The 26730-nt window shown below is 38.2% G+C and overlaps 1 protein-coding gene and 1 non-coding gene across 2 annotated transcripts in view; both read right to left on the reverse strand.

Annotated features, from left to right (window-relative positions):
- LOC125235595 overlaps positions 1–26730 on the reverse strand; it is a 217207-nt gene that overhangs the window by 62174 nt on the left and 128303 nt on the right. The window lies entirely within an intron of this gene.
- Positions 4897–4968, reverse strand: Trnat-cgu. The gene has a single exon. It is a non-coding gene; the product is annotated as a tRNA-Thr (tRNA).

Consider the following 26730-nt stretch of genomic DNA (forward strand, 5'->3'; position numbering starts at 1 on the left):
TATAACATGTAATTTATTAAATCAGCATGCACATATGGATTATATCTAATACTAACTATGTAAATGTTACAGTTTTGTAAATGTTCCAAAGCTTTGTTTAAATTTGATATAAGGTCTACTGGGTTACTGTCGTGCTCGCCAAGAGAGAGTATAATATTAGTACCGTCAGAGAATACGCATCTCTGTATCGTAGCGACAATACTCGACGTAGGCGCCTCTGGTTGTATGCTCGATGACACTTTGTAGGACTTCGTTAGATCGTTGTCGTCGCGTGTGTGTAGAAGTTTAGAAGCTAGACCTACGCTTTGCCTACCACCAAATACAAAAAGAGTATCATTCGACTTCTTGTGATGTTTTATGACGCCGTTTCTCGTATTATCGTTTTCCGGCTCCGGGGTGTTAGGCACCGATGTCATGGATGTCTCATTCGTTTCAGACTTTGCAGGGCTATTTTCTGTCTCATTACTATTATTTAAAGGACTTAGACATCGAACAGCTTTTCTCGATTTCTTTTTTTTTCCTCGTTTTGGGGTTATTTTTTTTGTTGACGTAGGAGTATCGTCTCTTAGTAATTGTTTAAAAAGTGATATTTGCCGTGTTAAATCCGCGTTTGCCTTTGTCAGCTGTGTCACTTCGGAATTTAATTTACTTATCTCATCGTGCGCACTGTTTAGTTGTGTCGTAATGATATTTATCTTATCCTTTAAATCAGCGACTTGAGACTCCTCGGTTAGGTTCGGCAAACTTTGTACACTTATATTGCTGTCGTCGCTCAAAGTAGAGTTTATAGACTGGTCACCTAGTGAATAGCCGGATCCCTCTAATGTCTCTTCTAAAGATAATTTTCGGTCTTGTGTATTAGGTATCGGGGATGTCGGCGAAGAGGTAGAAGCTACGGGCGGAGAGGTTGAAGTTGAAGGCGCGTCTAAAGCGTTTTTTGAGATTTCTTTTTTTCCTTAATGTCACGTTATTCATTTTTGAGTTATTTTTGGGGGTCTCACTTAGTTGTGCCTTTTTTGCTGTGTTTGTGTTCGGTGTGTTCTTATTTGTACGACATGGCAAACACAACCAGTTTTTTTACTTTCTTCTGTCATCAGTTGAAAAAGCTTTGTCGATCTTCGGGCACATTTCGTATCAAAAATCTTTTTACATTTCATACATTTTAAAGTATCCTTACCTTTTAGGCTTTCTTTGCACTTATCACATGACGGCGACATCTTGCGGATGTATCTGGATTTTTATGTTCAAGTAAGTAGTAGACTTATAATATCGTATACTAATAATGTATGCTAAATATTGCTCGATATTCTGCCCTCTATCGGTGATTTGTTGTCATACACAGTATCTTCGTAGTATTGGCAAAAGACAAGAAGTTCAGCACCCGTTTAACAGATGGCGCAGTTGGCAGTATGTTAGAAATCTTTAATAGGAGAGTTTGTGTTTCAGCTTATTGTCGATAGATGGCGCTGGCGGCTATTAACTATTACAAATTAGCAACTTAGTTTGGGTATTTTAATCTAGCAATACTGGTCATAAACGTCAGCTGTCAGCAGTGCTGTCATGTTCCACACCAATCAGCTGTTGAGTAGTCCCGTTATTTTGCTTTCGGAAAGTGTTTTCCACTGTGTTGCGGTTCAAATCAAAGAATATAACGGCTGGTATAAATTTCTCACCGTTTATTTTGGTGTCCAGTGTTTCGTTGTTGTGGGATTTATACTGGATTCTCACTGTAAGTACTATAGTTGATATGTTACACTCCAAACTATTGTTCTGAGTAACTTTTAATCCATTTTCTGATAAAAAATTCTATAGAGCTCTTGATATTAATGTTTACATGGCAAATGTTGCCAGCAGTTTGTAATAACAAAAGTTGGATTAATAATAATTTAAAGGCAATGATAGAAGAAAGGGATAGATTATTTGTGATATGGAGCAACGACCCAAAGAACATGACTAAGCGCTTAGCGTATACTAGATATAGAAATAAATGTACAAAAGCTATAGCTAAAAAAGGAATGACTTTGATAGGCAAAGTATTCTAGATTGCAATAATAATATAAAGAGGATGTGGGATAAGATTAATAGTTTATTAGGTAAACAGGAGAAGTCTTTAGATATGCAAATTCTTAACAATATGGCAGGACAGGGTGATGTTAGTACGGTATGTAACAAATTCGCTAATAATTTTTCTAATGAGATAAGTCTTATAAAACATGTCTGTGACGAAAAATGGCTAAGCCGAGACGAGTATGTAAGTAACTCTGAGGTGTGTATGAGATGGCAACCTGTGACAGCTAAAGGGGTTATGAATGTAATTAATAAGATTTGTACTAAGAAGGCACCAGGCTGTGATCTCATACGCATGACAGATCTGAAAACAATATCTGACAAAGTCAGTCCTGTATTGGCTAAGCTAATTAATCTTTCTGTAAGTACTGGGAAATTCCCAGACGGTCTTAAACAGGCCTTAATCCGTCCAATCTATAAAAAAGGATCTCCTAAACTGTTTTCTAATTATAGACCTATTGCCATTCTCTCTAGTGTAGATAAAGTTATAGAAAAATGTATAGTGCAACAACTTAGTAATTACCTGAATAAAAATCTAATAATAAATAAGTGCCAGCATGGGTTCCAGAAGGGTAAAAGTACTGACACGCTACTAGCGAGCTTTACAGATGAAATTAACACTTACTTGTCTAATAAAAAAGTAGTCGTGGCAGTATTTTTCGATTTCAGTAAAGCATTTGATACCTTAGAGACTAGCACACTGTTACAGGCCATGAGTGAGTGCGGGGTGGGGGAGCCGCTCAACCAATGGTTCCGCGACTACCTCACCGGGCGCTCGTACCGTGTGCGGGTCGGCTCGGCGCTGAGCGACGAGCGACAGGTGTCGTGTGGAGTTCCGCAGGGCTCTTGTACCGGACCCGTCAGTTATCTGATGCACGTGAACAGCCTGTGCGGTGTGCTGCGGCACTGCTCGGCGCACATGTTCGCCGACGACCTGTGCATATTGCGCGCCGGCAGTGCGAGCGAGCTGCCCGACACCTGCCGCTTGGTTCAGCAAGATGTCGATGCAGTAGTTCGTTGGTCGCATGATAATGGCATTGTGCTCAATGTTGATAAGACTAAGCTTTTATTAATTCGATCTCCCTACTTAGAAGTATAGTCGAATCTTTTGTATTTTATTTTAAAAGTTACGGTTTACTGGATTTATTTGTCTATGATTAAAGTGTGTAAAAAAATATATAGATATTTCAAAATTCGCGCGTTTCTTTGTGTGTTCTTGCTGATGAGCGTTTTACTTTTATAATGTTTGAGGTAGAGAGGGACGTGTAATCGAACTTATGGGCAAGCTACTATCGTGTCAATCATGTCCTTACCCTGCTGATAAACGTCAGTAAATCATTCAGTTACCGCCTGACAATAAAGTGACTTCAGATGAAAATGTATCATTTTTTAACGTTTTGTGTAACCGTACTGAAGCCCCGGTAGTTAAAACTAAAATTTAATTAAGAATGCGTTACTAGCCCTATTAGTTAAATGGTAGTCAAATACAGGGTAGGTGCAGTCAACCAATTTGAATACAGGACCGCTGTAGAACCTTTTCATAGTAAACGTTAATGAGACTTCTTTCGCAAATAAAGCAGTGTCTATAAGACAGAGTTCTAGAATGGCCTAGGATTCAAATGGCTGAACGTACATCAGTACAAGAGTGAGCGAGTTCAGAAGCGCCGAAGGGCAGCTTGGTAGTGCATCGGACACGGACCGAGACAAAGCGCGGCCCGCGGCCATCTTAATTAAAACACGCCGTTTGAGACTACCAGTATTTTCTTCTACATAGTGATGAGATAGTGTAACCAAACTTACTAAAGTAAACGCTTGTCAAATACAGGAATTAATGAAACAGTGAGCAAGTTCAGAAGCGCCAAAGGCACACCTCGGACAGTGGCGATCAAATATATGAAAGAGGCGCATTCCTACGCACACAGTTAAGCTCGTATATAACAGGTCGACTGGTTGCGTTTTTGACAGGCGGTAACTGTGAGGTAATCGAGAGCGGGTGGGTGGCACTTTCAGCGGGGAGCGGGAGTGGCCATACTGTACGATAGTACTCTTTAGTATACTGTGTCAAAGTCAAAGGGCTGCTGGGTAAGTGCATCGGACATGGACAGACAAAGCGCGGCCCGCGGCCCTCTTAATTAAAACACGCCGTTTGAGAGTACCAGTATTGTCTGCATAAGATAGGACTAAAATAGTGGTAGGAATGGGATAGTATTTTCGCTAATTACATTTAAAGCCCGGAAATATAAATGGCGAAGTGAATGACGTGCGGTTTTAGTCATACTTACTTATTCCTAAAACTACGAATGACAACAATTTTTGTTGATTGCAATAATGACTAGTTTAATTCCTGTGCAAATAGAAGCTATCGCCCCATATGTTGGTAAATTTTTAGCATACAAATTAGTCGTTACTCACGTATGTATTTTAAGCTGAAAATGACTCCACATGTTTCACTCCGCACCTATAGGGCCATCATATAAAATACTAGCTTTTGCCCGCGGCTTCGTTCGCATTAGAAAGAGACAAAGTATCCTATGTCACTCTCCATCCCTTCAACTATCTCCACCTAAAAAATTACGTCAATTCGTCGCTCCGTTTTGCTGTGAAAGACGGACAAACAAACAGTCACACACACTTTTATTACACATATTAGTATGGATCTAAAGCATTGTCAAAAATTGATCTCGTGTTCAACTAAAGTAGAAAACTGGGGATGAGCATAATATAATCTGATCCTTAAACAGACAAACGCCAACATGAATAACAAACGTTTATCCTAAATTTAAATAGATAATTATCATACACTAAAGAAAAAACGACAGGGCCCACTGGTGGCCGAGCCGGGAATCGAACCCGGGTCTTCAGCTTACGCGGCTAACGTCCTCACCACTAGACCACCCGCCCGCCGTGGTACCCGACGAAATTTCTCTAGTGTATGTTATCTCTGACAAGGCTAGGCGCCTTTGACCAACTGTAAGTATTTTTTTTTATTTTTTTTTTTATTATAAATGGGCTCACTCTTGACCACAGACTAGCCAAAGGCAAAGCATTTTGTTCCCTAGTTGTAAACGTTTATCCGTTAAGTTTATAATTGCATCAGTTACAAGTACAACAAGACAAGGTACAATCGTGTTCGCCTTTTAGAAAGCCTTCACTCTTCAATGGCTTCAAAATATGCAAAATACCTGCCTTAGAACGTCAGTTATTAACCACCTAGATACCACATAAGACATCAGACTAATACAATCAAAAAATTCTACACAGTTTTGGCCTTATAACAAGGGAATCAGGTGCAATATTGTATACATATATTTGACGTCGCTTATATCGTCTCTCCGTTTTCAATATCCGCGCTATTCCTGTAAATAAAGTCGAAAACTTAATATTCATTTATGTCAAAGTTTACCCCCAGGTCAGATAAGATTACGACAGAATTAGGTCGGGAGGCTTAAGGCTCGTTTACACTCAACTGGGCAAATATTGTTGTTATTTGACTACGTAAACCCGTAACTAAGATGATATCAAAATAAGGATGAATGGAACATTTTAGCGTGGCACAAATTGTTCAAGCTAATTGTTCTGGGAAATTTTCTCTACGGAGCTCTAGAAAGATCACATGGTTTAAGAACTACGCATTGGAAAGCCACATTTTTTTGATAACTTACGCAGATTACAGCCATAGACCACTAGTGGGAAATTTAGAAAGCGAAATCACGACACTTACCACTCGTTCAGATGAGAGTGAGACAACACATTGAGCGCGCTGACTCGATATCTCTGTTCGTAAGCGTTGTTCGCTACATACCTACCCATTTCTACTCGTTCGTGGTGGCTACGCTGCGCTCGCGCGTTGGTATTGAAGAGATAAGATCTCTTTTAGGAACATGTTTGCCTTTGTACTACCGAGTAGCACACCAAATAATAATAAACCTTATCGCGTCGCTGCGTCTCTATCGCACTTACAAATAGTGCGAAAAGGACGGCCTGACGTGATAAGCTATATCACACTAGTGTGCCAGGCCAACAAGATTATATAGGTACCTACAAAGTGCATGATTACGACATAATGTGGCATACATTCCCTCAATTCAGTATGAAAGGACCTTTATGGAACCTTCGCTTGTAGGATATCGGGCATCGAGCCAAATCGATTGCTAAGCGCGGACCAGCCCGCTATTGACACTAAAATCTAGATTAAACTGTAAATTTCCATCTAGTTTCATATTAGCTGCAAAAGTGAGATTTCTGTTAGGCCACACATGGCGTTATTCGTGCAGATGTTCTGGTAACACCCAAACAAATGAATATAACAAACTGTCCAATAGCGATGAAGACCTGATACTCTTGATTTTTCTCCTTCTGCGCTTAATTGTTTTATAGTGTTGTACCTATTGCAAGCATTGCATTATTAGGGCATTTTCATAATTTGGGTCCCCCCAATTAGCATAAGTTGTTAGCAAAAATTAACTCGCTGTCAGTTTTGTGACGACAATTAAGCATAAAATCTGTCTAAAAAATAACATTTTCACATTCTGAATGTAGATTATCACTTGTAATTAACACAAAAACAATATTTTTATTGAAAGTTCATGCTTAATTATCGTCACAAAACTGACAGTGAGTTAATTTTTGTTAACGACTTACGCTAATTGGGAGGTATCAAATTCTGAAAATGCCCATTAACCCCTTTCTAGGCATAAAGTAAACCAACAGAAAAGAGCCTATCTAATTTCAACTTTAGCGTTCAGATTTAGAAATATTATCCTGACACCGGGTAACAATACATACATACATACAATCACGCCTGTATTCCATAAAGGGCTAGGCAGAGCACATGAAACTACTAAAGCTTCAGTGCCACTCTTGGCAAGTAAGGGGTTGAAAGAAAATGAAACTGTGACATTGCAGTGAAGGTTGCCAGCCTCTCGCCTACGCCACAATTTATATCCCACAGTCGCCTTCTGATGAAATTAACCCGTCACCACACAGGCAATAACAATACTCCTAAATTATTTCTTGATATTGGGCTGATATTAATATCATACCACAATTTTAAACATTGATATTCGGGGAGGTCTTTAATATACTTATGGATATTAAATTTTCTCAAAAATCAATGAGTAAAAAGTTTGGACCAAATTTTGGCGCAAAGTAGCCCCGTTTGACGGTATTTGGAATAAATTTGGATTTTTTTTAAACAACCTTATAAATAGATTGGCGGGAGACTGGAAAAGGTTAATTCGATTACTAGACACCACTACATGCGACCAAAAGTCACATTGACAAAGATTATCCAAGAAATATTTTTCATGTTCCTAATAGGAAGAGGTTGGTGCAGCAGGGATACTATTACCACACCTCGGACAATGGCGATCAAATAAAAGAGGCGCGTTCCCAGTGTTCCCACGCACACAGTCTAAGCTCGTGTAGGTGAACGCGTACCATGCTTGTATAAGTGAGATAAGACGGGGCGATTAAAGCTAGGAACATACTACGCGGACGTCCGTCGTAAATCGACCGCGGACGGGAATCTGGACAATGAAATTACACATAACCGTGCAAACTATCGGTCGACGAACGTGGACGTGGCCTTGAGCGCATGGACGTCCGATCGAAATCTGGCTCGCTGGATGTTTTGTTCCGTGCACACTGATCGGTCGCGGTCGCGGTCGCGGTCGATTTACGACGGACGTCCGCGTAGTATGTCCCTAGCTTGACAGTCGATAACTGTGAGGTAACCGAGAGCGGGTGGGCGGCGCAAAGCGGGAGTAGCCAAACTGTACGATAGTACTCTTTATTATGTACTAGCTTTTGCCCGCCGCTTCGCTCGCGTTAGAAAGAGACAAAAAGTAACCTATGTCACTCTCCATTCCTTCAACTATCTCTACTTAAAAAATCACGTCAATTCGGCGCTCTGTTTTGCCGTGAAAGACGGACAAACAAACAGACACACACACTTTCCCATTTGTAATATTAGTATGTATACTGCTATTGCTCGGTAAACCTTAGTAATATTACCGCTGTTTGTGGAACGAAGCAATTAAACGTAAAATAAACAATCGACGTACGAACGTCTGAGCGCACTAAATGAAAGTTAAATACAGCGAGTAATTGTTCTGTCAGTAATTGTACAGATACACGTGACGCGTGTAATGTCTCTATACACGCACAGTATAGAGGTGCGGAGCGGTGAAACATTTAGGACAAATAAATAAAGTACAGACTGCTGATGATTAGATAAAAAAACCCGAAACGGAGAAAGTAAGTACTCAAAAATCTGGTCGAGGGGCGGCTCACTCCGCGATTCTATCGCCGCGCTACAAGTACATGCTGGCGGCCGCGAGTTCGCGGCCTAATCAGGGGTGGCGCGCGTTCTCATGGAACGCACGTTCGCACTTTCTATTGTTACTTTACGTCACGAGTTTCTTTTTTGAGGTTCATATGCGATGTCCGCGTGTGAAATGGCTAATAATGCTTATTTATTTAAATAGACATCATGAATGAAATAAATACCATAGGACATTCTTACACAGATCTTTACTGATAAAGTCTCACGGAGAAGTTCAATAAGGCTTGTGGTGTTGGAACTTACGGCCTAGCCACGACAATGGTCTAAGGCGTTTTGCGGCAGCGGCAAGCGGTAAGTCACAAAAACAAAAACGCAGCGCGCGCGAGGCATGCCACGACTCGCGCCGCTGTTCGAAAACGCGCGCGGGTTTCACGGGCCTACCCGCGGCAGCGGCGCGCGGGGCGGCGCGCGACTCGAACAACTGTAGCGCGCCGCGCCCGCACCGCCACGACATTGGAGCTGCGCGGCCGGCCTAGGCGGCTAGATGGGTCTAGCGATTCCACGCGAAACAAAACATTTTGTTTTTATTATGAGCGTCTTGAACCCGAAACCATTATTTACTAAAAATTGAAATGTACTTTCGCGTGTGTAGTATGACGTTTTGTTTTCAAACATATTTTTGTATAGTATTTATTCGTATTTACTCTTAATTTTTTTCTGAGTGTTTATTTATATTAAGTATCATTTAACTAGCCATAAAATAAATGTCCTGTATGTATTTAGTTACCACACAAATTTCCTTGTACAAGACGTAATTGACTAATTAAACTTGCACTTTAGAGTCATATTCAACCGTCAAAAACATGTTTTTAAATATGAGCCGCTCCTAGGCCCTGCTGCCGATTCTAAAAGTACGTGGCATGGCTAGCGCCCGCGCGCGTTTCCCGCGCAGCCCAGCCGCCCCGCTCGCCGCCTTAGACCATTGTCGTGGCTAGGCCGTTAAATAAAAATATATAAATACTGTATATATAAGCTACCCAAGACTTTAATATAATAGTAAATATTACATTTTATCTGAGTATTAACTCGTTTTAATCCATAGGCAACCCTATCGCTGGACGCCGCGCACGTGCGGCTCGTTTCTTTGTTAGAATTTTGTAGGCATTTAAAAAGGCGGCACTTCATACACATAAAAGCAGTGGGCCTTCTGTACTTGTACTATTATATATTCTGTGGTAAGTATTACATTATTTTCAAATATACCGAGTATGATGTATTGTATGGTCTTCTACATTCGTCTAGTTTTTTTTAACCCCCGACGTAAAAACGACGGGGTGTTATATAAGTTTGACGTGTCTGCCTGTCTGTTTGTCTGTCTGTCTGTCTGTGTGTGTCTGTCTGTGGCATCGCAAGCTCCCGAACGGATGAACCGATTTAGTTTTTTTTTTGTAAGCTGAGTTAGTCGGGAGTGTTCTAAGCCATGTCAATGTCAAATTTAATATTATTTTGTGTTTAGGTTTTATTATTATTATATAGCCTTGAATTCCATATCTAGTTTGTTCGATGTATTGCTATTATTATTATTATTTCTTTAGTTAGTATGGATCCCTCTTTGGGTGAAGGCCTCCCCCAGTTTTTTCCAGCTTTCTCTGTATGTGTTTAGGTTATTGTCGCTTAAGTACATTTTAAAGTTGATTATGCAAGTAATAGACTGAGCCGATACAATCACAACAGACTCGAATAGGTACGAGTATCGTCTTTATAGAAAAAATATAGCCCAGTTACACAGTGCGAGACAAGCGCGGATCCAGCTTCGTGCCCAGGGGGGGGTGGTTACGTGGTAAAGGCCCAGGCCCCAGAGGGGGGGTCACGTGGTCTATTTGTATGGCCAACCTAGGCTCCAGGGGGGGGTCATGACCCCCATGACCCCCATGACCCCCCCCCCCCCCCCCTTCTTCTTCTTCTTCTTCTTCTAGTACAGCACGGGTAGCATGGTCGCGCGATAGACGATAAAATATCAGGCCGTCCCTGTCGCACTATTAGTAAGTGCGATTATAGGGACGGCCAGATGTTTTATCATTTATCGCGCGACCATAATTGCCTGCCTGGACCAGATTATATTGATGATAATTATTATTTGTAACCATTTAGTTAATATTGTCTTCAGTTACCGCGATAGTTACTCATGAAATAAAAACTATGAAAACGGATTAAATCGCGTATAATGAGTTTAAAATTCATCCCGATGTTTCAAACACTTTACAGCGTTCGTGGTCAACGGGTGACTGAGGAAAAAGTACAATGTGCAAAAGCTACCCATATTCTTGTATATAACCATTTAGTTGTTGAAGAAAAACATTCACACAACAATAACATAGGTCAACCAGCTCAGTAAATGCAATACTTTACTAATACTATGCCCACACTATGACCTATGTATAATGTATTATACCAGACGTGTAATATTTTATTTTATCAACAAAGGCATAATAAAGGATTGTATTGTATTTTTGTATGAAAATAAAAAATAGGAAAGCAATATAGTAATAGTCAAATATTCCATTAAAAAAATAAAAAATACTTAATAAATCCATAAAAGTTCAAATGATTAAAAAAAACTTCGGACTCGAACCCACGATCTTCTGCATCATAGTCGGTCGTTTGACCGAGACGCCATTTCGATTTACATTAGCAGTGTCGAAATACACGATATGTATCTTTGTTGACAAAATGCGTCATTATTTGTGAGTCTGCTTGAGTTAACTAAACCAATATCTTTAAATAATTACTTGTCAAGAGCCAAATGTCACTGATGACAATGTCAACTAAAAATGCGCGAAATATGACGGCTCTGTGTCTGTACACAAAATTTGGCACGCACATTTACGTAAAATTAATAAAAAATTCACATGGATTTGTCCATGATTTCTGTATGAAACAATGTATTTCATTCACTACCGCGACGACGGATAATGTATAGTAGATGTATGCGCATATTTTTATTTAGTTATAGTGTGCGGTGACTAAATAAATGGTAGATGTTTTTTGTATGGAAAGCGAGCCACCTTAACGACTTACGCTAATTGGGAGGTATCAAATTCTGAAAATGCCCATTAACCCCTTTCTAGGCATAAAGTAAACCAACAGAAAAGAGCCTACCTAATTTCAACTTTAGCGTTCAGATTTAGAAATATTACCTTGACACCGGGTAACAATACTCCTAAATTATTTTTCTACTCCAGCACTTAAATCTGTCAATTAGATTATTGTCAGCGGTATCCAAATTAAGTTCATTTGAGTAACGATGAGAAAGTCTATTTGTCTATAGGTTCATAGGATTACTGCTAGCAGTAATCATATGAATATAGGAGTTCTGTTAATTTTTTTTTAAAAGCACAACTTCCATTTATCAGGTATGTTTTCATTTACAGTAATAAGTAACTTTTAATAAATAATATAATATTTAGGTTCATAATTTAAATCAAGATGAAAAAATAAACTTAAATGTGCAAGTAATAGACTGAGCCGATACAATCACAACAGACTCGAATAGGTACGAGTATCGTCTTTGTAGAAAAAATATAGCCCAGTTACACAGTGCGAGACAAGCGCGGATCCAGCTTCGTGCCCAGGGGGGGGTGGTCACGTGGTAAAGGCCCAGGCCCCAGAGGGGGGGTCACGTGGTCTATTTGTATGGCCAACCTAGGCTCCAGGGGGGGTCATGACCCCCATGACCCCCATGACCCCCCCCCCCCTGGATCCGCGCATGGTGCGAGAACTGGCACGTAAATTTCAGACCTATTACTTGTAGCCTTACCGTGCTGGTACAGTCGACCAAAAATGTGGGTTACCACCCTACGGTTGAAGTTCGTTTGAACGTCATGAGACAAGAAGGGCGATTTCCGCTTGCAATAATATTATGTCAGTGACAATTGCTCTGTCTATATTTGATATTTACGTCATGCCATGTGTCAAGTTAACCTTAGCGATCGTTAGGTAGCGTTCCCACTTAAGCGTCGCGTGTCTCGGGGCGCGCAACGGACGTCTCCGCCACGCCGCCTGAATGTAATTCAAAAAACGTCTCCTCAGTACATTTTGTATAGGAAGGACGTAAGACGCGCCCCAGGTGGCGTGGCGCGCGCCGCGCCGCCTGGGGGCGCGGACGTCCATTCCGCACCTCAGGACATGCGTCTCTTAAGTGTGGCCGTGGTGTGGCCGGTCCCTTATTAGAGCTCACAGAAACTTTTGTCAAAACTGGTAGACCACTTCCTTGACCCACTGTACGATAAAACTGCATATAAACATATTTTTGGAACGATACTTACGTCTGATATTTGTGGAAAAATATTTGTATCTTTTGGTAAATAAAATGATTTGTATATTAGAGACCTTATACACGAGATTGTAAATACACAATTTGATATTTCATAAAGGCACCTCCACACGTTCCGGCGTCGGCGCTAATCCCGTCTGAGTGGGGCTTAAAGGCTTTGTACGCAATGTCGGGCGCACTCGTTTATATTGAATTTTAATTGGTCATTACGGTCTTAATACTCCCAATCTCACGCTAGTTAAGGTTGGATTCGCAACATTATTAAATTTAATGGGAAGTTCTTGGAGTTCCAATGGAGTGAGTAAGATATTATCAACATGGAAAAATCTTCTAGGACAGTTGGTTAAGAGCAATGCATGGAAAGCAGAACGGACTGCCGGAAGTACCTACCTCACATAACACCCACCTACCTATCAGCAGCGGCTGGTCCATACAAGCCGATTTCCACCGGCTTGCCTAAAATTGATTACTAGTAAAGTACTTTTATGCTAAGGTAGGCTTCTTTTTGCTCAGTGTTACCTAGCAGAAATTTTCACCAGCCGCCACTGCTACCTATACACCCTGTTTTATTGAATTCCGTTAACTTTAAGGGAAGATTCTTTCTTTAGATCAAATACAATTAATTTCTCTAAGAAACTAGCGTCTTAACTTTTACGGTTATCGAGTTATTAAAAAAATAAAGATAATTACTGAACATGTGTGTGATAGCCTCTACCAATTCCTAATGTTATTTGTTTTGACATGTGCCGTCAATCACTTAACACTAACTTAAATGTTATTCTTAAGGGGCTCTCACACTAATAAATTCATTTATTATGTATGAAAATGATGAAAAATTTTTTTACGAATTTTACTAAAAGTTTAACATGGTGGTTCCTGATAATAAACCTAGCTACGTGTCGAATTTAACGGAAAACAAAAAAACACGGTGTACAATTTCTATTATTATTAGCTCGCAGACAACTTGATAAAAAAGTCTCACGTTTTTAACCGTTCAAAGTTGAGCGGTGACTATAATACAGTTTGAAAAAAGAGAAAAGTAAAAAGAGGCAACATTGTAATATGTGTGAGAAAACGGGACGACGCCACGATGTTGACACTTTATAATTCCTACTCTTTTTGGTCAGACTGTAAAGGGTTCAAAATTACTGGAAATATACACCATATTGATCCACTGTTGCCAGACGCATTCGTGAGCACTGCGAGAGATTTTAACGACACATTTCTGCTTCAGGCTAAAAGAAGGAAATTTTGTTAAATACAAATAAGGGAATTTTGCCAAAAAAATCATAAAACTGGCACTTAAAAAATGAGTTTTGACGTTTTTTTTTCTAAAAAACTCATTTTTATAAGGTTTTAGTTCTTACTTTTTGACATATATCAATGAAGATAGTGTGAGGTAGCTACTGAGTAACAATAACATTTTTTTTAATACGTAATAACTAATAACTCTGAAACTATAATCCATAAAAGTTTATATGACATTTTGGTCTTAAAATGGGATCAGGAACATGCTCTTAAAATCTCTCGAAATGCTCACGAGCACCGTGTATTTAAAATTGCAAACGGGACTTAATCGCGTATTTACTATGTTTTAAACACTATGTTTTAAACACTAACCTCCGAGGAAACGTCGGAGGTTAGTGTTTAAAACATAGTGTTTAAAACATAGTAAATACGCGATTAAGTCCCGTTTGCAATTTTAAATATGTGTAAAAATCGTGAAAGTTTGAATCAGTGCACCGTGTATTTCTTGTCACTCTTGTTACTATTTGTGAGTGTTTAATAAAACGTCCCATTTTGTCAGTTACTATTAAGGCGAGATTTACTTGTATCTTTACTTTAATAAACTGACAACGCGGCTTTATAGCAATCGACAAAGTGGGACGTTTTCCCGTGCACACTCACATTTAATGATACTTGTTGAAAACATCAAACATCTCTTCATACGAATACGAACGTCGAATAGGGTAGTCACCATAAAACAACCCAGGGATAATGGCTCGTGAAAATATTCATCGGACGAAGGTAACGAAGTGTACCGTGACCGGCCGGCCGCCGCGTTAAACATTCAGCTTTTTACTCAGGGTCCGCCGGCGGGATTTTAACTATTTTAAATGTTTTAAAAACCGAAGGCAACGCGTTTTATGGTCTGTTTGAACGTGCCATTTTTCGGGTTTTCATTTTTATATCGAAAACTATTCATGCTAGCGAGACGCGGGGCGCTGAATTTACTTATGTTATTATTGTATTAGGTAGGTACACGAATTACTCTTATTTTAAAAGTTTTTAATTCACGGTTATTTTCATACACCGGTAACGCTGAAAGTGAACGCAGCCGACGCGCGCGAAAGGAGGGTTGATCGCACGCTGTCTACGCAACTTTGACATCCATCCGCCTTCTTCAGTTTTCCGTGATCATGATTCATGCAACTGCGTCGAAATATCGGGAGCTCGACAAAAATCAAAAAGTTAATCACGGTCTATATCCCGGTCAATATAAGTCTCAGGAACTATTTTCACAGATTTTTTGGTAACCTACAAGGGGATCCACCGGCGTATTTCATCTTTCTTATGGTCTGATATTAGGTCAGTCGGTCTTTGAATATGGGATTTCGATTAATCTTTAGTGATGAAAGAAAGCGATTAAACTTTATATGTAATTTCTCAGGCCTTAAACTATCTCCGAACCAAATTTCAGCGTGAACAGGTAACACTTTTTCATTTAGGTATAATATAGGCACGGGTAGAAACTAAGGTCCAGCGATATTGCAAAATTATTAGTATCTATACAATTTATAGAACTTATTTTACATGCAATCCTGTCTGAGCGGGCATTAAGTCTAGCAAAGTAACAGGACAATTCTTACCTTTAAGTACAGACATCGCTTGGAAATCTGAAGGATGTTATTCGGATATCTTGCATTTCGCTCGCGCTTGCCCGTAGCTGTATTAGCGCGGGCGAGATGCACGACGACTGAATGATATCTTTCGGATTTCGTTCTGACATCGGTGTTATTTCGAATTAGCCTGTCATTTGCAATGCTCTCATTAAGTTCCAGTGACTTTGTGACGCTACGGGCTTAGAAGGACTTAGTAACCTACTCTTACAAGCATAATAGACTTATCAGCCATTTAAATAATCGTTCAATAGTATGCTTTAAAGCGCAATAGATTTTAAACAAATTAGGAAAGACAACGGTTATCCATTAGATTTTTTTTATCAAATAATTGTGCAGTCAGTTATTAATTTTGAGAGTAGGTATGACTAGACGAATACTCAAGTATCTAACATTACCACTTTGGCTTGGCACCTGTAAAGTACTCGAAAGAAAAATGGGTATCTAAAACCACCAAACATTACCACTTTGGCTTGGCACCTGTAAAGTACTCGAAAGAAAAATGGGTCAATTTACAGTTGTTTCCCTAAAACCACCAATGTACATATTATTTTCCTCTCTTACGCTAACTTGTGCCTAACACACTTAACGCTTCTACCTCAAAACCTCTAGGGCAATAATGAAGTACAGTAATTAGCAAGTCTATTTAAGGTCTACGGGTTTAATTTATAGCTACGAGCGCGGGGAGGGATTCTAAGATATTGTGGACGGCGTCATGCAACGCGCGCCAGCCATTTATATTCACGGGACAACATTGACCTTTATAACGGGGATTTCTGCAAGTGCTGTTATTTTGAAATAAATAACAGTTATTTACGAGGAAATTAAATTAAGAACAAAGGGTCATTAAGACGTCAAGAGATGAACTCGAAGGTATTGTTGCTTGTGTTAATTTGAAGCTTTGTATGGTTTGAAAACTACGTAATAGTAATCTTTTCATGACGTCAGAACTACATGTAAGGGACTTTGTCTTAACTACACGAACTTTGTCTGACCTATAGGGCAACACACTGTACAATCCAAAAATAGGGTTTTTTAGAAACGTTTGACGTATTCCCGATCCTAACAAATACTATTTTCTCTTCAAATATTTTTATGCAAAACCAAAACCGCGCGTAGCATCAAATTCCATGAAAATTTCACGCTGTCAATCATAACTCCCGCAAAAGTGTGCAACTTTATTACCAAATGCAATTTCCATCGACATAAATCACATCGGTGGGACGTGGCTATTCCCTGTGCAAGGACTGAATTTACAAATGTGAGTGCTGGCTAGACACAATTTAGGACGGTGTGTTAAAAATGTGCATATTTTGATTTTTGATATTTGGACAGATACAGAATATACATAGGTGTTTAATTTAAACCTACCATAACTATATTTTCGGTTATAACGTTTGACATTCGTGGGACATCATCATCCTCTTTGCGTTATCCCGGCATCTGCCACGGCTCATGGGAGCCTGGGGTCCGCTTTGATAATTAATCCCAAGATTTGGTTTCACATTCGTGGGACAAATTCAAATAATTAAATTTACGGATGTACTCACGTTAATCCATCGCGTAGGGCGAGATGGACTTGAAACATATCGCTGTATAAATGTAAGTAATTTTCGGTGTCCAACAACGATGAAATTTTGTAGACTCATATAATTTTGATCGAACTTCACTTCAAGAAGTTCGTTTGATCATAAATTATGTAAACAAACCATTATCAGATGTGCAGTAAAAAAGATCATGACTCATTAGTACCATTTGGAGATATGGTCAACATTTCAGAATATCGAGTTATTAGTTTATTACAATGAGTTGTGTGTGTGTGTGTGTGTTTTATTGTATTACAGTTATACAATAAAACACAAACACATACAATATGTTTGAGCGTCGTTGTTTAAGGTTGCGTTGATGACGATAATGATTATTAGTGTCTATACAGAAATGTATGGACCCATTTGAATACAAAATATTTTGAGTCAAGTCTCTTGGCAACATACAGTGTAATCCGGTCCTATTAATTAGTGCCATCACAGCCTTTCAGGTTCTACGGCTCTGCCTTTGTGCGGTTCTTCAGTTCGAGAAACTGGGTGAAGTATTTTAAGCGTAGCTGGCGCTTCCAACTTTACACCGAAAACTGAAGAGAATATAGAACTTTAGCATTTCCAAGAAAGTTTCTAAATTTTCAGAGGATATAAAGGCAATTTACATTTTAGAAATGGTATCTCTTTCTTTTAGTTGGAACATTATTAAATTCCGGTTTCAGTAGTTGCAAATGAAAAATTTTTGAAGATTCGAAACATAACACAACATATGATAAAAATGGGGAAAAGAAGAAACTTTAAATGAGCGGCAATAAATTAAAACAAGACCGAAAGGGGCGTTTTAAATCGACACGAGTTCCGAAATCTCTCTCCGTACGTGTACGAGTAACATATGACGTTTTACCTATCATCATCCTCCTTGCGTTATCCCGGCATTTGCCACGGCTCATGGGAGCCTGGGGTCCGCTTTGACAACTAAACCCAAGATTTGGCGTAGGCACTAGTTTTTACGAAAGCGACTGCCATCTGACCTTCCAACCCGAAGGGTAACCTAGGCCTTATTGGAATTAGTCCGGTTTCCTCACGATGTTTTCCTTCACCGAAAAGCAACTGGCAAATATCAAATGACATTTCGCACATAAGTTTCGAAAAACTCATTGGTACGAGCCGGGGTTCGAACCCGCGACCTACGGATCGTAAGTCGCACGCTCTTACCGCTAGGCCACCAGCGCTTTTAGTTTTACCTATAATAAGTGCATATGGCCAATTACATTACACTAAATACTTTGCGAACATGTACTGTAATAGTCATTTTCGATGAAGCTTGGGAATAAACAATAAGGTTTAATTTCGCGTTTTGAACATTCCGTATCGTTGTCGTTGTCGTTGCCAGGCCATCTGCATTTTAAAAGACAAATAGTCATTACCTAGATTAGTTTTTTGTTTGGTTCATTGTCATAGCAGATTCTGAGTAATTTATGCAAGAATGCTCTCGACATACAAAACTCAACTAGTATTTTATGTTTTTTAATTAAAAATATGGTAAGAGAGAATTGAGATGAGGCGAGGGTCCTGTGAAGATAATATTTGAAGAAGATTCTTCTCCATTTCGAACAAATTTTAAATCGAATGTTGAAATTATGAAATACTTCCCAACGAAGTAACTTTTGTCAGACGTCACCACGAAAGTTGGATATTATAGTGACACATTTTTAGTAAAACTTTTTAATATTGTTTAAATCTTGAGTTTTAACATGAAAACGTCGCCTATGTAATTATATTTTCAACACACCAAAAGGTGTGGTAAAGGCTTACTTTGCTATTCGAAAACAGATAGCAAAATTGCATTTTATCCACAAGAGTGCAAAGTAATTTCATACAAATTTTAACTTGATGCCTTGAGCTGGCTGGTATAATTTACGTGTAAATGATGATTTTGAATCATCAATATTGATTACATTGATAGATTTGATTTAGTTTGATGTTTTATAGTCAATATTTTGTTCGAGTTTGTGTGGTGAAAAATGTTATGTTTCACTTGGTGGCAAAGTTTGTTTAACCTTCGTGCCTTGAAACCCTCGCAGCTCACAAGATTCCGCTTTTTGAACCACTCGCTACGCTCGCGTTTGCTAACATAGGAATCTTTCGCTTGCTCGGGTATCAAATTGGCACGTGCGGTTAAACAACAACTTTGCCCCCTTCTAAAACAAATAACTATTTAAGGCCTCTAACCGCAATGGTGGGACAAGCGAGGTTATATCAACAAAAATGTGTCACAGAACCCATGAATGACCGGCCAAAATATAGGTCCTACTCATTAAATTTGTTAGTATATCATTGCTTTGAGAAAATATTAGAAGGTCTGAGGTGACAATAGTTGCGACATCAGCGGATCTCTAGAATAGTGAAAAACTTACTAATAACCCCGGTTGTAATGTTATTTTTTATATTTTTAATTTGCACCGTCTTGGAGCTCAGATTATTTTTATCTTGCTCCAAACATTAATTAAACAAGACTATTTTAGTTTCCACTTCATCTTTGTTACAAAACTTGAAGTTGTTTCATAATTTTATAGCTTCAGTCTTTCTGTTAAAGTTTTTAAATCTTAATATCTTGCGTAATAATAACATAAAACAATTTTGATGGGATTGCGTGTAATGAATTTTAATAAAAATTCTAAAGATTTTTGACAAGCAGCATTGTCTGCAATCGACTGCCACTAGGCTCATAAACATAGGTTAACTGCAAGATTGCATGGAGAATCTAACACTTTCGAAACCGGGCTCTACGCGGCGCTACGACATTTTCGCTACATACGGGGAAACCCATGTAATCGGCTACGCTTCTACGAGCGGTGTACCCGACAGTCGGGTTCTTGGTAGCGAAAGTGTTAATGAATTATGAATTCGCCATGCACTTTTGCAGCTCACTGTTCATATTATACACATGAGCAGTGAGCCTAATTATTTTTGTTTTATCATAAACCGGCTATATTTTCCGTAGTTCCGTACATTACCACACTTCGCTGAAATATATGGAACCCTAAGATACCCTATCACAAAACCCTATTAAGATAGCAGTAGATTACCAAACAAACATTTAAATCCGTTTCTCTAACCACTCCCAGTAATCCACACCATTAGAAAACAATTGTCTGAACGATTTATCGTCTACAAAACAATGAAGAAAAACAAAAACAAAGATCAGGATGGGTTTTCCTCCTCTTCAATTTGAAAAACGTCTTAAGAATATTTCAAATATAGAGTAAATAAGTTATTTTGTTTGGGAACGAATGCTGGCAGTACAGTATAAATCCTTTCACGGGCCACTTAACGAATGTACTGAAAAACTGTAAATGTTATGCGAAGAGTATTTGTGTCTATACTATTTTAAAAGATCTTGAAGATCTTTAGTGCTTTAGCTAAAATAATGAGCTATTAAAAAATAAATAAATAAAGCTTATATACAGAGAAAACGGTCTTTTAAAAGCACATTCGTATATCGAAGTAAGTGTATTAGGTACATATTTAACAACTCTGTTACAAGAAATATTTTGCTCTATAGAAAAAAAAACCTTCAGAATCTTAAAAAAGGGTGCACGCAGAAATTGACAAAACACCCGCACTATACAAGCTTTTCATATGAAAATACAATCAAGAAAGTAATAGCTTGCTTATCAAACTTCCGCCCTATACTATGCTTTCAAAAACTACACGAAAGCTCAACCCGCCACGAGCAGTTTTGACACAAACACTTGTGCCTGTCAGTGTACGTATAAAATGGCCTATCGATAGGGTTAACCCCCCTAACGCCGGCATAAATAATCGTGTCCAGATCTTATCGGGCGAAAATACGACGTCGCACTGAAAATACTGAAATAGTTCCCCTTACACACCCTACGAGGGGAATGTTAATTAGAAGACTACATGAAAACAGAAAGTCCGAAGACTTTGTGGAAAATATTCACTTTTATTATCACTAAAAACTATGAGAATAGAAAATTATAGTGAGAATCAAAATTAGGAGGACTTGAGGGAGGCAGAATCGGAGAAAATCACTGGATTAATAAATGTTGGCCCAGTTTCTCTTTCAACTCTTTAATTGCTAAGCGTGGCACTGGAACTTGAGCAGTTTCATAATTATGCTTTGCCTACCCCGTTTGGAACACAGGCGTGAGTTTATACGCAGAACATGTTTCATATTGTAAGTAAGAAAGTTTACATACCTACATACATAGGTACATATCCCATAAAGGGGTAGACAGAGCACATGACTACTCAAGTTTCAGTGCCACTCTTGCCAAAAATGGGCCCTTGGCAGAAAGTTTACGTTGTCATTAAACAAACTTGATCTTATAAATTGGTAACTTAAGTTGGAAGTAAAATTCTTGTATTTTTACCCTGTGAAACTTAGGTATCAAACAAGATTGTATTTAAATATTAAACGAAAAATCGATACCGTAGTTTCACGCTTGATGGATACTTTAATACTACGTTTACGACTTTTGTTTATGCATTATATGAGGCGCACGTTATACCGATGGTATTAATATCAAGCCGACGTGGTTTCAGAACGCCACTTTACGTCCCGCATAAAACCTCGCCAGCGGGCGATAAAATGGAAATTTAATTGAAAGTGCAGTGAAGGAAATTACACTTTTTCTGGCCTCTTTAAAGCCCGCTCAGTGGACTGTTGACACAAGACCAAGTCGAGGGAATGGCAAATTAAGAAGCGCTCGGAGAGATACTTTCAAATACTTCATTTATGAATGCTGTAGAGGAACTTTTGTAGCGGTTCTTTTTCGGTTCTTTAATTAAATATTATTACAGTCGCAACTGAAAGGACTAAGATGAAGGTGTACTGAGAAGCGCTTTTAAGTTAATAAATAATACATAAGTGCTATTTACATTTCCGTGAATCCATAATGGTATTTCATTTTAACATAAATATGACCGAAAATAAATCTAGCCGTGATTCATAACAAATGTAAATAAGTAATCCTTAAAATGTTTTGTTCTTCTTTAACGTAAACATCATCAAATTCACCAAACATTCAATCGAACCGCGCCTTACATTTTCGCCCGGCCATTTCATTCCACATCTATCAAAGTTTCATGCATAGCCGCTGTTTAAGAACAACGCTGTAACTTAATAGTATTATGTCGTCTCGTTACGAACAGAAATTTAATTAATTCAAAAATCCTAATAATCCCAAACGGTGTTAAATAAGTATAAAAAATCACGAAATCACTATAAATTGCGAGTGTTTCCTGAATAATAAGAACGTTATTGCGCCATAAACAGTCATATTTTGTGGGATTTTTATTACGAATACTGAAATAGCGTATACTGAGAGAGAGAAATTGTACACTTAGGTATTTCGGACTAAGCCATATTCCAATTTGTTTTCTTGATGAGGTACGGGAGCTTCATTTGAATTTAAAGCAATTTCGGGGAATTGTTTGACTTTAAATGCCAATAATAAAACTGTACTAACTACTTAATGGTTGGACACGTCTCATTTAATAAGCCTGGCAAAATGTCTATACATAGGTATTACATAATTATATATAAGTTGAAATAATGACTAGATGAGACACAAATCTAGACCCCAATGACTATGTACCTACGTGCGATTACTTTAATGTACTTTGCCTATGACCCTTGCCTTCTAACCGGATATTTGATAAATAGTTTATAGGTTCATATAACAAATAAGAGAATTGATGGACATAATTCACACTCTTGAGTCTTGCCATGACGATCGTTGACTACTTACCGGATTTTTTCTAACATTGCAAATAAATAAAACTTCATACATGCTCTAGGTACACATGAACATAACTCCATACCGTAAGTTACGTAGGCATGATATTTACAGTAGACTATATTAAATCTCATGACAGTAGAAATGTTCTAAGATCAGAACAAAATACGTTGACTACTTTCGATTAGACTAGATTTTTCAACATTCATATGTATAATGACTATTGTCCACGATTTGTAATCCGATACGTATCGTTTGCTAACTAGGAACGTCTGGGTTCAGAACATGTGTTAGATTATGTTTAAAGTGAGTGAAAAAAAAACTTGAGGACAAAACGATTAAGAAAGCCAAGACGAACTTTGATTTATTACGGGCAATTTACTGCAAAGCGAATCTGGCTACTTCAACGTAGAAGCTATAAGCTACTGAGATCCAGCCAGACGTAAAAGTAAATCAACTTGGCTAAAAAAACTTGAACAGGAAATTGTGAAAATCTAGATACACTTTTCATCACTCTAATCGCTTATAGTCTAAGATCCGTACTTAAGCTCGAAAACTTTGAATTCAGACATCGGATTGCAATAATCTAAACATCCAAATTATGAAAATCAATTATTTTTGGATACCAGCCTGCGTATGGTTTTGCAAACAGGAATAGCAAGGCGATGAACAGGTCTGGTACCTAATCAAAAGTAATTGATTTGTTTATAATTCTGGAAGATTATCCGTAAGAAATCTGAATTTATTATTTTTTGCTTTTTAGTTTCTCCGTGTTTTGTAACGCGCTCATTTTTGAAGGCGGTTTTATTTTTTGTTAAAAAGTTTTGTCATACAAGAACTACACAAAAAACGACAACAATATCATTCATTTATTCATGCATTCATTAATTCATTCATTCATTCATTTATTCATAATGTCAACTCTTATATTCGCTATATCTTCGTTTTGTACAGTGCTAAAGCACACTCATCAGACTTTGTAAGATAGGGTTAGGTTTTGAACTTTGAACTATAGAAAACTTCGAAAGGTAATGATGTGTGACGCAGCTGACGGTTTAGAAAATGTATCTACACTTTAAGGGTCTCCCCAAATCTATCGACGGCTAATCGGCTTTCGCCGACCAAAAATCGCTCGCCAGTATGAATAAGAACATGCATAAGCAATAATAAGCATGCGTGTAGCGACGACGACCTGTATAAACCATCTTTATCTTCATACTTTCCGCGTCGTGGGTTTGGGGAAACCCTAAGTTTATAATAACTATAAGTATAAGGAAATATCAAATTTATTATAATATAAAATAGCCTACAACTTGAGGGCAGTGTACCGTACGTCGTACAACTAGGGTATAATAGTAGAGGATCCGTACTAAGCTCGATCTTCACCGACGTGTTAACCAGATGAAAATAATATTTTATAAAGTAAGACATGTTCAGAAACTTATTTTATTCAATAAAATCATCAGCTCAGCCACATAAAGTTATCACCATCAGGCGTAAATACACTGTACCTTTGAAAAATACACTAAAAACATTACATGTTTATAACATTTGAGGAGTTCCCTCGATTTCTCCAAGAATCAAGAACTTGGTGCCAATGGGACCATCTCGGGGTTATAATCGAATGAAAAAAAAAATTTGAAAAATGATGATATCGAATAACATACATACAAAAAAAAATAAAAAAAAAAACATTCAGTCGTTGAGAACCTCCTCCTTTTTTGAAGTCGGATAAAAAGACAACAAATGTATTATTCAATCTGGTTAATTATGGCTAAGCAATATTATCTAAGACTACGTCTATTAGTATAACGGTAGAATCCCATTTAGAGGAAACCATTGTTTCTAGTTAATTCCTTGAACGAAGAATACGAATGAGCGGCAACAGAGAGGTTCGTAGTCGTACGCCTAATCGCCAGTCGGGAGCTACCTCGCACAAAAGAACTGGCAGCATCGAATCTCGGAGGTGGTATACCAATTACTAGAGTTCCACACCAAAAAGGTACAAAAGGAACCCTTATGGTGCGACTCTGTCCGTCTGTCTGTATGTTTGTCTGTCACATTATTAAATATCTCGAGAACTACTTACGCTATTGCTTTGAAATTTGAACACTTATGAACATCGTTAATAGAAACATTAACAAACTGAAGGTATTTTTTTTTAATTTATCAATATTAATTACAGAAAATGACCAAATGAAAGGGGGGTAAACTGTAAGTCAGAACTGTCAGAAGGAGCTCAAACTGTACTCATCAAATTTATTTTATATAATTTTTTTGTTCTGGAAAAAAAATGTTTTTGGAAGAAAAATGTAAAAAAATACCGTTACATACCTACGATTAAAGATCTTTTGTGTTATAGGGATAAGTTCACTTTTACGTCTCGATTCCTGTGGAATTGTATGTGAACAGTATGTAATTAAGTTCTACAACTTTTGGAGAAAAGATAATCAGCAGTATGAAAACGCGCTCAAGCCGGAATATGATTGTAAGTAACTATTTACCAAAACTATGTAACGTGATAATGATAACATCTGACGACAAAGAATAAAGTGACAAAGGAAAGTTTAAAAACTAGTTACAAAGCATCTCTCCATGAAATTGTTTCAAAGTTATATGTAAATTTAAGAGGGCGAAGCCCTTAAATAATTGCATATATTACGAAAAATTGGTTCTATATCGCTGTTATAAAAAAATAACCGGGTGGTCGATAAAGCATGTGCCACATTTCCACAGAAATCTTATTCAAATCCCTGATGACCGGAGGCCATGATCAACTGGTCAACTGGTTCCTTATTTATATATTTTGTTGTATATTTTGTTGTGTCCCACTGCTGGGTAAGGGCCTTCCCTGTTTTCCGCCACTCGTCACGGCTCTGTGCATGCTCTTGCCTGCCGCCACAAAATGAGTCCAGGGGAGTTACCATGACGTACTAAAGACGTTCAGTTTAGGTTGAGAGAAAGGGACACAGCTATAGCAGTTACATAGCTCCGTCCCTCTCTCTCAACCTAAACTGAACGGCTTTAGCACGTCATGGTAACCCCCCAGGTCTTTCCCCCATCTCATTTTTGGTCTAGCTCGGCTTCTAGTAATTTGTGGCGCCCGTTCGGTCGCTATTTTGGCCCATCTTTAAAGTAAAGTAAAGTAAATATTTATTGCGAACCATGGTATGTACAATTGGTGTTACAATATATATAAAAAGATTCACATGGACTCCGGTGGGGTGTAGCAAAGTCCTTATAACTAGGGTTTACAATATAGAACTTAACTAGGTACCTACTGTAAAATAGGAATACTCATTGTACGGTTAAGGTAAGATTATGTTTTTCTGTCTTCCATAAATTCTTTTATCGAATAATAGCTCTTTTGGATTAGGCGAGTCTTTAGTTTAGTTACAAATGTGTTTATGTTATCTATTTTTCTGAAATTTAGTAGTTGGTTGTAAATTTGTATCGCTTGGTAAAACGGGCCTTTTTTGTAGATGTCTAGTATTGGTTCTGGAGGGACTATTTTATCTTTTATTCGAGTACTCTTACTGAATAATCTTTCCGATACCAACATTTGCGATACCTGTTTATATATTTCATGTTATTTATTTCAGAATATGTTTTTAAAAACATGCCATATCCAACATCCATAAAGCCTCCTAGTAAACAAAAGGGGCATTCAAGCGATCCGCGGAGCGAATTGAAATATCAACGCACAATACCGAGATTTGCAGGCAACGGGTTGAAAGCCGTAAATGTATTAGCACGAGTGCTGCTAAGTGCCTGCCAGACAAAGGGACTAATAACGCTATGAGAATATAAATGTGGCTGTTATATAATCGATTTCCAT

This window comes from Leguminivora glycinivorella, chromosome 17 (assembly GCF_023078275.1).
Source record: "Leguminivora glycinivorella isolate SPB_JAAS2020 chromosome 17, LegGlyc_1.1, whole genome shotgun sequence".
Lineage (NCBI taxonomy): Eukaryota > Metazoa > Arthropoda > Insecta > Lepidoptera > Tortricidae > Leguminivora > Leguminivora glycinivorella.